The following is a 9,639-nucleotide window of genomic DNA, read 5'->3' as shown; positions in this document are numbered from 1 at the left end:
ACACTCTCCTGCAAAAATATTATCGAACACCAGAAAAGAAGATTGTGATACGTTTCTACTTGGTCAACCACACTAAACCAGTACCTTTTCTTGCACATTGTGTACTACTCAAAATGTTACATTTGATAGCTTAAAGTGGAAAAATAAGTGGTACATCAGACATGTTTCATGTGGTTTCACTTTCCTGGAGCATGTGGCCTCCCTGCTGATTTATACCATCCAGGTTTCTCACTCTGCCAACTGGCTAATTGTTTCAGGCTTCCGATTATCATCTGTCAAAGAGAAAACTGAATAATGGAGAATGTAAGTCTCCTTCTACGTAGTATTTATATAGACAGTATGTAACACTAGTAAGGAAATACTTAGATCCTCATGTAAATAAATAATCTGCACTCATATTACAGGTTCATGCCAAGCTGTCCTTCAATCAGTAAACGCAGCCCAATGTTTTACTAAAACCAGGACAACCAGGACAACAGTCCAAGCCACATTAATACTGTTTATTAATATAAAGCAGAGAGTGAAAAACATACTGTAGTCCATTAACCAACACAGTAATATATTAATGCAAACCTATTCTGCTCAGCCACTTCCTGTGGAGAAATTACTGCAGCATACATAAATGGCAAAGCAAAGAAATGTAAACTTAAATGTCGCAAATATCTTCAGGACAGCATAGAATATGCTGAAAGCATATTTACTAGATCCATACTTCTGCCTCAGTCTTATTGAACATAATTGCTTGGGCAAAAAGAGTTTGGACCAGTGCCACTTTGCATCAGTAAGGCAAATGGTTTTGCTGTTTGCTGTAAATTATAGAAATCTACCTTAACCTTTAATAGTGTGTAAAAAATATCTTTAAAAAAAACTGTAATCAAAATCAAAACTTTGGAGCAATTTTTTGCTTCAGTGTAAAAAAAAAAATCTTTATTTTTCTTCATTTATTATTATCCTCAAGATTCCAAGCATATCATCAAAGCGTCACTTTTGGCTGCTATTGTGAAACAGTCATTCAGAAGGCATGTTTGCTGGAAAATGGCTCAGATACTATTCTAGAGTCTTAATATTTCTGAATGGTGGCAAAGAGAGGACTTCTCTGTGTGGGTTTTATCTGATCCCTGAGAGAATGTGGCCAGTCTGCAGTCTGCTTTATTCCAGAATGGAGGAAAGCTATAGCTTATCTGGGAACGCCTGGCATTTCCTCTGGTCTGGGCTCCATCAGAAACATTGCTACAGACAGGGATGACTTCCACAAATAGTTTTCACTGGCAGAAATAAAAAAAGAGTGAGAAAGCTGTGAAAGCAATTTTCCTAATAAGAATTTAAGGAACAACGAGTAAAGACTTCCTGGTCAGGAACATTGCGAATCCAAAGTGTGTGAATTCAAAGGAGTTTGAAGTAATGATGACTGTGAAAGAAAGACAGGACCCACTTTATATTGTTTCCTTAATACCGGCGTCCTTACATAGTAACTAAATGTGTACGTATGCATTCGTAAATAGGATCTACAGCTGTAATAGTTCTAGAACTACTGTACACACATGTAACAACCCTCAGGATGGTTTGTGTAAGTACAAAAGTGTAACAGGACATTGGTAGCAACACTGTAGTTGGAGTTGGAGTTGGTGCACATGATTACTCCTCAGCAACTCTCCATTAAATATAAAGTGTAACATTCTGGACACTAACCACAATTTAAATGTAAAGCCTATGCAAATCTATGGAAACTAGTTAAATGAATGAGGTTATAAATGTAACTGCACAAAGGAACTTGCTTGAGTACTTTCATAAACCTAAGTTAAACTAACTCCAAATCCTGCAAAAGAAAAGAAACAAACAACTAAAGCCACTGCAGACGCTATCATTCAACAAAAATGTGCTTTATTACTTTGGGGGGAAACTCCTCAGATAAGCATCAAGGCCTTCAGATATTAATTCAAACCATGATGCAAAACAGCAGCATAAGTGAAGGGTTATATACAGAAATGGTGACTGGTTATAAACTAGACACTCATCCTGATCATCTTTGGAAGCAAGTTTATGTGTCAGCTCAAAATTTCAGAGAGGAATCCTGTGCTGTGGAGGGAGAATCTCAGTCCCTTAGAGGGAAACAGTAAATCTCAGGGCCTATAAAAATGTAAAGAGGCATGGTAAACCTTCTCCATGACCTGCATTTCCACCCATTGAAAGTATTTCACATTTTGTTTGCACCTGGTCTGTATTCTCTCCTTACAATCTGATACCTGGGTCTGGTCAGGAGGGACTGTGGGAGGGTGTGTGAACCCTGAATGACTGACAATGGCATGAATGCACGAGCAACAGCTTTTTATACTAAAAGACTCACGTGCCCTTTCTAAGAGCTTAACACATTCAACAGGTCAAAAAAATAAAATAAAGAAATAAAGAAACAATACGTTTTTTTAAATGTCAAGGAGAACTGGGGTGTCATGCCTTAAAGTGTAAAAAAAATAAGTATTATGAAAGTGATTCATACTTGATTCATATACTTGAAACATACTAATTCTTTTTTCATATCATCTCATTTTAATAACTTTTTTTTTTCTTGTTATTTTGGAACTTGACAGTCTCTTATTCACTTTCATTGAATGGAAAAGGGCAGCATGGACATTCTCCAAAAATTCTCTTAGGTGTTTCACATAAGAAATATATTTAGGTTTGGAATAACATTAGGGTGAGTAAATAGCATTTTCACTTTTAGGGTGAACTATCCATTTAACCCTCAATATCTCAGATAAAATATAGTTCTAAATGCTGCATGAGCATGTTATTGTGTGATTTGCCCCAGACAGTGTAATGCTCAGGGGTGGTCTTCCAGGGTTCGCTGCATGGTGTACTTGTGCACTGAGGTTCTGGAGTTCAGCCTGGAGTCTGGCACAGGGGAAAGATGAGCATGAGGCGAATCTCAACACTATATACTTCAAACTAAAAGAAATCTGCTCTTAATGCCGCTTGCCACGTGGCAGAAGAGCGGCTGCCATGTATTAAGAATTGAGCAAGTTTGAGAATGCAGGATCTCAGAGCAAGCCAGATTGCACTGCTCATGCTTGACAAGTGTTCGGCCAATCCTGTGGTTTGTGCACCTCTGCGTCAGTTCAGAACCAGTTGAAGCACAAAAGAACTTGGAACAAACACTGCTTAAGACTGTCCAAATAACACTGAGTAAAATTATAGCGCTGGCACTCCTGATTAACTTGATGGATAGGGTTTTTTCAGGAACTGTTTAAATCAAGCCAGTAATAAAATAATGAATAATATGCCACCCAAAGTAAAATTCTTCTCAGAAACAATGTTGTTTTAATGACAAACTCACAGCATATGAGAGCCATAATTTCTCCACTCCAGAAATCCACTCAAAGTAATGCCTGGCACCAGATAAAATACCATGAGCTTTCGAAAAGACATTAATGTGACATAACAATGATTTACCTAAGAGGCTTTTCATACAACCTAAAACAGATTTAGTGTCAGAAGAAAGAGGAATGTCACATTCAGTAAAGCACAAAAAAATAAATCAGTAGACAAAAACAAGTTATTCGAAGATTCATCTTAAACAGCTGATAACAGAGCTGCCAGAATTGACAAGCACAATTCAGTTCAGAAATATAACCCCAAAATATTATTATGTGTATTTTTCGAAACCATTTTGATCAAACTCATATGTGCATAATTTTCAAGACATGTCAATCTGTATTATATTTGCAGACACACATTGTTGAAGCTTTACAGCATCTTTTCATTGATGAGCCATTACCTTTAACGGAGGAAATGAGATGACTTCACTCCCACAGAAGCCATTAAAGCAACAGTAATAAAGATATGGTAGATGCAGAGCCAGGTCTGCCTTATAATGACATTTAAGCCTTTTGGAAGTGATCTGGGGAACGCTTCAAACTAAATGACTGCATGCTTTTATGAGCAAGGGCAAGTGTCCCGATGTAACACAATTCTCCAAGAACTGTGAGAGAGACAAACGAAACGGCTCACGTGGACTCAAGAGAAACAAGCACTAACCTGTGACAGAGGCCTTTGGATCAAGTGAATGAATATTATTGTGACTTTCTAATGTTGGGCTGGAAATTAAGGGTTTTAGACATCTTTCTGACTCAAATTTGTCACAGACTAGGCAATTAATTAAGAGAAAAAAACATGGTTGACATGCCAAGTAAAGACTGGAGCAAAGAGCTGCTTAGACTTTAAAATGACTTTGCTGGAATCATTTGAAATGTCACAGGACTTAATGTGAGAGTTCAGTTTAAACCAGTACCCATCTGTGAAAACAGACAATTAAAAAAAGCTTACTGTAAAATTATTAGATCTGTCAATCAGGTAAAATGGTGACTTCAAATTGAACTTTTTTGTACTAGTTTGTACTTAATGTGTGTAAACTGACTGTGATGTTGTGGAAATGACAGTAATGAAAATATATGCGAATACTTGTTCTCTACATTTGCAGTTCCTGCTTCATTAAATTGGTCTAAACCAGAGTTTTACATGTAACTAGTAAATTAGCAAATAATGACCAAAATTCATACTAATGGTGGTCATCCGAGCACACTTTGGACAACTGATCAAAGCCACGGAGTCTAATCCATATTAACGTAAGACATTTAGAAACCATTAATACTTCTCTTGACCACTGAACCACTGGGTGATTCAAAGTACTAAAGTGGTCACATGGCATGATGTTCTCCTTCTTTGGGATTTTACAAAGCAGTATTTGTGCATTTACATTCTACCACTGAAACGTAATCCAAAGTTTCTTGGCCTGTCTCCATGTTTTGCTTTAGCAAGCATGCCAGCTGTGGCAAAAATGGTTCAACGGGATGACACATGCGCCTTGGGCTTTCCACATTGCTGGATGGATTATTTTTTAACCACAAAAGAAAACAAACAAACAGACAAGTTAATTCTGTTGTGAACACTAATTGGTTACTGCATAAGGTGCAGTCAGGTTCTGGGAGTAAAAATCCCCCTTCTTTTATCCATATGGGAACTAATTTTTAAATGTAAACCTTTTGAACACAGACAGAATGTGAGCTACGAGGATGTTAATCAATTTCATATGCTTTTGTTGAAGCCATTAGCTTGCAATATTTACATTTTTTATATATATAATTTGAAAAGGGTAATTGGACAGTGTAATTTTTGGTGCAAAACGACATAACAATGTCCACCAAACCGAGAGCAGAGTCTAGCAACTCACGCCAAAATATATTTTTTTATAATTTATCATTGACCCGCTATTATGAAGCACTGCAAATGATGTAATAAAGTTTCCCTAATAACTTAAATATTTATTTATATTTGCATATCTCACAATAAGATATTGTGTAAATTAATAGTCTATTTTCTATGAAAGATGACATATTGTCACAAATAATCACATGTATGCTGTTACAAGTTCAGAAAATCTGTCTGGAGGTGTGACATCACAGTCATCAGAACGTAATGGTTGGGTCCTCAGTGGGTTCTTCAGCTGAGGGCCCCAGGAGACAGATGCCACTGTGGATTTCCCCACACTTCTCTCTGCCAGGTTGACCCTAAGCAGCAGCACCCAAGCAAAAGAACACAACAAACCACCCAAATACTGGGTGAGTGAGTGAGAGAGAGACCACACTGACAGATGTTCCCCAACACAGCTTCTAAAGGCCTGGTCCTAGCTCAGTGTGTGTGGTTAATAAGCTCAGTAGGGCCTCTGCCTGTTTACTAAAGACCTACGATGGATAATTCAACATTTAAGCGATTTCTTTTGTGTTTCATTGATGCTTTCGACTAAGACAGCTTTAAGCTCAGCTTGCCCCATATCTCATAAAGTATTCTCTTTAAAATACTTCAATTTTTTTTTTCTTAACTATTAAAACAATTCAAACAAAGCAGCTTTTAACTTGTTCGTCAACTGTCAGTGACACAGCACGGTCACAAGTCAATAGGGTTTTGATAAAAGCGGCAGATGTTCTTTCAATCAAGTAACTAAAACCAAAGGTCTATATAGTGAGTCCAGATGATCATGAATACACTTTATTGCAACATGATCACAGCCTGGAATTTCAAGAAGGTGCGGGGTTTTTTGCTTAGACTTGAAATGAGTTAGTGATGTCAAAGACTTGATCTTGGGGGGCACTTCAAAGAAGAGCAGTATTACTTTTCTGAACTTCTTTATGGTGCTGGAATGCATGGGCTAAGAGCAAGAGCTTCTCTAGTTTAAATCAAAACCACAGAATATCTTCTAACAGGTTAAGCTGTTTTTGAATAGTGAGACTCTGATAGGCTTAAGACAGAATACAAATAACCCTTGACATGTTGTGTATGAGTCCATTTTACAGTAGATCTTTTTAACAGTCATTATTTATACGACTTTATAAATTACTTAAAAAATTATTAAATTAAAATGAGATAATGTCTACATATTCTCTCATCACCATCAAAACACACACAAAAAATCATGCATCTTTCCTGTGATAGAGCTCCAGAAGCTCCAGGCAAAAATAACTAGAGGAAAGTGTAACAATGCTTTAAAATCCACTCAGGAAAACATGTGCCTCCATGTGAGGTTAGCAGTTTAAATCGGACTTACCCAGCCACTGAATTGTTCAGGCCTGCGTTTCTCAAAAACATTGCAAGAAACCACAGATGCAAATGCTTTCAGGACACTGCTTTTGGGAAACAAAGCCCAGGGTCTCTAAACGCAAGCCTTTTTCAGGTGTGTTTGATTCAAAATAAACTGGGAACGTTTACTGCAATGCATGAAGAGAGCCAGGTGCTTCTACTGGTACATCTTGTCCATTTCAACAAGGAAGGAAATGCTTTGAAAAATAGTCATAGTCAAAGTACTCTTCCTGCTGTTAAGTGCAGGTCGGAATGTGTCATTACTTCAGCTGAACACAATTTTTTCCTTTTCACTCAATATAAAGCTATGGTAGCACGTACATTAGTTTAAAAATCCTGTCCAATCTTCCAGGGACCACTGGAAATAGTGAGTTAATCATTTAAGGGAAAAAGAGGCTAAAGCCTAGTCATATTGAAACTAATGTACAAAATCTGTGTATAGGAGAACTACAGAGAACAATAATAAGACTCGGAGTCAAGAAGCATGGATTCCTGGCCCTTGATTTAATACAATATATTCTTGTTCACCAATAAGCTTCTCATCATTGCTCTAAATCAATATACAGTGTTGGTACAGATAAAAAGGCTTATAATCATTCTCAACATGAACATTAGGCTGAAAATGTTATCCTTTGTGGTTCTTGAAGAAAACATTTTCACTAGTTCTGAACTTGTAGCAGCAGAAATAACACAGAAATGGAGAAGATAATAATGATGATAAATGCTTTCCCTTATGTATGAACTCTATGAGATGACAGATGGGCGTATTTCTGTGTACTGTATATTGATGGCTTTTTAGGTACCTGTTTTATGTTGCATTTAGATCCTCTGACTCACTTCTGTGACTGGTTATTGTCTGAACACCCATTGTCTCTTATTTAGCTCTGTTTGACTTTTACATCAATACATTCAACACAGCTTAACTAAAAAAAATGAATTTCTATAAAAAGCATGACCAGATTTTCAGAAATATGCTCCGGTCAAGTTCAAGCACTTAAACTAAAACCACAACATCACAGAATTAATCAAATGATTATGCTAATACTCACTGATGTCTGTGCTGATGTCGTTTTCCCATCAAACATAATGCCACTTCCCCGAGGATGGCGTCATCAAACTAAAACATAATCAAATTGTAAAAAATTAAAGTGAAAAAAAAAATGATAATATTTATAGCTATCACTCTTTAAAGAGTGAGACATCTAAGACATTAGATGGGGCCTATATATCCCTTAAATCTTATAGCATGTAAAAACAGGGACAGATGCATGTTTTTCAGGATTCATTGAGGCATTGATTGCATGATACCTAAACATCAGACTTTAAGTTAAGCCTTAAATTTTATATTGGGATTGCCAACGTTGTTGATCCACTGTAAACCTAGCATTCATACGGTAACTCTGCACTTAGCATATGCACCTGATAATACCCTTGAAGCTTAGAAACCTATTCCTGTTTTTGTGTTAAAGAGGGTCATTTCCAATCAAGAAAAAGGTTTGCTATCAGGTCAATGGCCTGACTGTACCCTACAACCTCAATCTGTTGCTCCATCTCTCCCCCTTCATTATTTGAGCTCATTCTTTCCGTAAACCATTCCTGCTAATTAAAAGAAAGCTGTTACCACCTATGAAATAATCATCTGTGGAACGACAGCTGTTTCATTGGGCTGTACAATGCTCAAAGTTGAGATGTGTGAACCCAAGTATGAACTCTGAGTAAACAGGATAACTCTTAGTTCTATAAGTTGCTTCCCTTCATAGAAACATAACCATTTGTATATCTTTAAATTAAAATTTTGAATCAGACTTTCACATATAGGCTCTATAGTTCCACTATGCTCATGTCACTGAACTGGAAAATGCTCAAAATGAACCCATACAAGAGGTTGTGGTGCAAAATACAGCGTATGTGTCGACAGCTTTGAACAATAATGTGTGTTTATTAAAATATGGACACTGTAGGAACATCAGCTGTCCCATGGCAGTGGCCCAGTACCTGAGTTTAAACAGACTCAGCAGAGCTGATCCCAAGCCAGACACCCAAAACAGATAAGGCTACTACAAAAGAAATATGAGGAGAGATGAAAGAAAGGTCTAAGCTTGTCTTCAAAATAAAAATATGAAAAAAACCTTATGGTGGTTTATTCTGACAACTCCATAGAAGAATGTTGTCAAAAGAAAATCAAACGGAAATAGTACATTCAATGTAACTGAATTTTGCTTCTGCAGTGTATAAAGACTATGAAAGTGCATCTTAAGTTTGCTGTGGTCAGTACATGCTTTGTTTGACCTAAAAAATAAACTTGCTGATGCCCAGTTGTCAGCTTTACAGGGGAATAAAATGGATGGTACGATGGCTGTTCTTGAAGCAGCTAAAGAAAAATCAGATGCTAGGTAACAGCACATCTTAAAAATTTAGGAAAAAAAGGTCTCTTTTGTTTTTCCAAGCAAGCCATAGTCAGGTGCTAAACCTTTGTCTTTTATTCCTTAAATGATCACTAGTACATAAAACAAACTAGCAATATACTACAACTAAATATAGCCTATTAGGTTTTATTGCACTGTAAATTTTGAATAAGCTGAATAAGGATATTTTATGCAACTTCACCTGAGTTTATCCAGTCAAGCTTGTCTGGGTTTGGGGGTTACTACTACTGTTGTTCAGTTGTTAAGGGTCTTTTGTGTAACATTTTATGTGTGAAACAGTAAATATAAAGTAAATGCAAATGATGCCTGACAGCATTTTAAAAGGAATTCACTTGGAGAGAGTGGCTGTGCGATTGGACCAGCAGGTTGGCTGAATGGAAGGTGTGACTCATCTTTTGTAGACAAAGTAATAATGTGGGAATGTTGGAGCTCTTTTGGAAAATGGGCTTTGTTTTATGAGAGGCTCAAGTACAGACAGTGAAAGAGCTCTTTAGGACAGCTTCTTCAGAGACAACACACGCTGCTACCTGCTAACTGTCTGCGTGACATGCACCACTGACTGCAGTGAACTTAAGCACTCTTCATT

The sequence above is a fragment of the Carassius gibelio genome, chromosome A20, assembly GCF_023724105.1.
Source record: "Carassius gibelio isolate Cgi1373 ecotype wild population from Czech Republic chromosome A20, carGib1.2-hapl.c, whole genome shotgun sequence".
Lineage (NCBI taxonomy): Eukaryota > Metazoa > Chordata > Actinopteri > Cypriniformes > Cyprinidae > Carassius > Carassius gibelio.
The sequence above is the reverse complement of the archived record's forward strand: the minus strand, read 5'-3'. Positions refer to the sequence as shown.